This window comes from Camelus bactrianus, chromosome 3 (genome assembly GCF_048773025.1).
Source record: "Camelus bactrianus isolate YW-2024 breed Bactrian camel chromosome 3, ASM4877302v1, whole genome shotgun sequence".
Taxonomy (NCBI): domain Eukaryota; kingdom Metazoa; phylum Chordata; class Mammalia; order Artiodactyla; family Camelidae; genus Camelus; species Camelus bactrianus.
In genome coordinates this window covers 91,133,028-91,136,622 of record NC_133541.1, presented here as the reverse complement: position 1 = coordinate 91,136,622, position 3,595 = coordinate 91,133,028, and positions in this window count along the sequence as shown.

Here is a 3,595-nt window from a genome sequence, read left to right as displayed (position 1 = left end):
AGTAAATATTATCTTTCCAACATTTTAAAAGTACTAAAGTTGATGTTTTGATATAAAAACAATGTTTGGATTAATTGTATCTATACATCTACTGCTTAAGATAAATCAGCCAAAGTTTAAATAAAATTATTTGTTACATTATCCTTTTTTGGCAAATTTATTGGTATTTCATGTTTGTTTCTTTAGCTATTTCACAAGTGCTTATTTGCTACAAGAACATATTTGTGCTCACTGAGCTGAGAAGCAGGCATAAGGAGTCATCACATTTACACATGTGTGTTAATCCAGGGCAGATTTCGTACCCTGGGTGACATCTGGGGTGCAAATTAAAGTTTTCAACCAATCTGCACGAGATTTATACACAAAACATTTAGTCTGAAATCTCTTGTGCAATGAGTATGGTTGAAATGTCAAAACATGATGTTCTAAACAGGAAAGCAACCATAGAATTTAATGAATGTTTCTCCCAACAAACCTGCATCTTTGCACTTGGGTACTCCTTGTACCAATCCTATTGACTAGAAACTGTACAGAAATTGAGGTGCCATCTGGATGAATCAACCAGGAGAATTTATATTGGCTATTTAGGTTTTAATTGGGAAGAATTAAACTGGATATCACAGTGTGCTGACAAAATAATAATAAATAAACTCAGATGACTGCTTGTGGGAAGTAGATGTATTTTAGCTTCACATACACTTCCCGACTGATACACACCCAGGACTGGCCTCTTGCATGTGAGGGGCTGTCCCAGGGGGTGACCATAATGGTTGCTTTCATTCCCCAATGCTACCACTAGGGACCCCTTTCCTTTCATTGCCTATGACTGGATTCCTTGTCCTCCATCCTGAATCTTAGTCTTTTGGTACCCCCAGAGTTTTGGACAATAAGAAGGGAAATAACGAGGATGCTATTTGAAAAAGAAAAGTAGAAAGACTCCAAGACGGGTTCTTCCTCAACCTAATGTCTCACCAGCAAGCCAGCTTTTCAATCTCCCAATTAAACTGTCACCTCTTGAAATTCCCCAACCTTCTCTTCACTGGATTTCTAGTGCAGATTTTACAAAGAATTGTCAGGATAAAAATTTTTTTTTGTATAAAACAGAGCTAAAAATCCCTAATATATAATTAAACCTCAGGGAAATTGATGCAACTGGTTGCGAATAAGAGAAACCAACTTACACTACGTAGATTTAAACAGAAAGGGAATTGCCAAAAAGTCTAGAGAATCAGACACAGGCGAGGCAAGAAACAAGGAGGCTGGGCACAAAGACGGTGGCTAAAACTGCACCACCAAACACCGTGGGGATGCAGACATTTCCTTCCAAATGGATACTGGATGCAGCATCTGGCACCCAGGTCCTTGTGGCACTAGAAAGTACACACTGTTGTCCCACGGTATCTGTAGCCAAGAGTAATTTGTGCTGCCAGACACATTCTTGCTCCAGACCAAGGGCCTAGAAGATTGTACTTATCTCTCACTTCTAGGGGCCAGAGAAAGAAAGTGTTTGGACAGTGGAATAGGAGTGTTTCTAGCAAGAGAAAGGCCCTACTTCCTCAGGAATCTTGAGGTGCTCTGGCAGTATAACATTGGTCAAGTTATTTAATCTCTCTGAGCCTCTGTTTGCTCATCTGTAAAACAGGTTGATAGTAATACCTTCCTAATAATGTTGGAATGTCATCTGTGGTCTATTTGGGCTATGGTGATATTTCACAGCCTCCTTTCCTTCTCCAGCCCTGACTTCACAAGAAGGACTGCCCTGAGGTGGAGGGAGGGAGTGACCCCTTGGATCCTGGCAGCAGGACCCCATGAGGCAACAAAGAAAGTAAGATGGAAACTAAGAGTTTTCCTCCTAGCAAATCTAGCAACAAATTGAACGTGATTTAATCAGCTGTCAAGAGTTTATAATAAATAGTTCTCATTTCCACAAACAAGGCATTTCCTCCTGATCAAGAAAATGTTCTTCCACTTTAAGAATCACTGCTTTAGGCACTCAGCTGTCCATGGCATGGCCAGATGGATGTGCTTCAAGGAGCTGTAAGTGTCCAGGAAGATGTGCAGCTGGACTATCCACACTTACAGTGGTTATCAGGAAAGCAGCCAAGATGGTGGAGTAGAAAGACCCTAAGCTCACCTCCTCTCATGAGCACACCAAAATCACAACCAACTGCAGAGCAACCATTGATGAAAAAGACTGGAACCTACCAGGAAGAATCTTCTACAACTAAAGACATAAAAGAACCACAACTAGATGGATAGGAGGGGCCGACTTGCGACATTAACAAATCCCATACCCTCTGGGTGAGTGACCCACAAACTGGAGAATAATTATATTGCAGAGGTTCTCCCACAGGAGTGGGAGTTCTGAGCCCCACATCAGGCTCCCCAGCACCGGGGTCTGGCATCGGGCAGAGGAGACTCCCAGAGCATGTGGCTTTGAAGGCCAGAGGGCTTGATTGCAGGAGCTCCACAGGACTGGGGGAAATAGAGACATCAATCTTAAAGGGTGCACAAAAAAATCTAATGTGCACTGGGACAAAGTGCAAAAGTAGAGCCTGGACCCGCTGGTCTTGGTGGGTCTCCTGGGGAGGCAGTGGGGAAGTGGCCATGACTCACCCTGGGGACACAGACACTAGTGGTGGGCATATGGGGGGCATTCATCTGCATGAGCTCTCCCGGTGGCTGACATCTTGGGTCATTAGCAACAAGACTGGGCCCCACCCAAAAGCCCTTGGCCTCTAGTGAGGCGATGCCTCAGGTCAAACAACTAAGTGGGGGGGGGGGGCAAAGCCTCATCCATCAGCAGACTGACTGCCTAAAGACTTCCTGAGCCACAGCCACCTCTGGACACACACCTAGACACGGCCTTGACTACCAGCTCTGCTCACAAGTGGGCCAGAACCAGCCTCTCCCACCAGGAAGCCTGCACAAACCTCTAGACCAGCCTCACCTACCAGCGGCCAGATACCAGAAACAAGAAAACTACGATCTCACAGCCTGTGAAACGAGTCCACAAATGCAGGACAGACACTACCCTCGGAATAGCTGGCCCCTGACCCTTGGATGACGAGAGTGGAGTTCTCTGCTGGGATACACAGGATGTCCCCTACAGAGGGCCACTTCTCCAAGGTCAAGAAACATAACTAAACTACCACATACATAAAAATACAAACAGCAATTTAGACAAAATAAGGCAGCAGAGGGTATGTTGAGAAGGAACAACGAAGCCCCAGAGGAAGAACTAAGTGACAAGGAGACAGGCAATCTACCTGAGTCCAGGACCAGACGACTTGACAGGGGACTTCTACCAAACATTTCAAAGACAGTTAACACCTATCCTTATGAAACTATTTCAAAAAAATTGCAGAGGAAGAAACACTTCCAAACTCATTCTTTGAGGCCATCATCACCCTGATACTAAAACAAGATAAAGATATCACAAAAAGAGAAATCACAGGCTAATGTCACTGGTGAACATAGATGCAAAAGTACTCAACAAAATACTAGCAAATCGACTCCAACAACACAGTAAAAGGATCACACACCGTGATCAAGTGAGATTTACCCCAGGGATACAAGGATTTGTCAATATCCA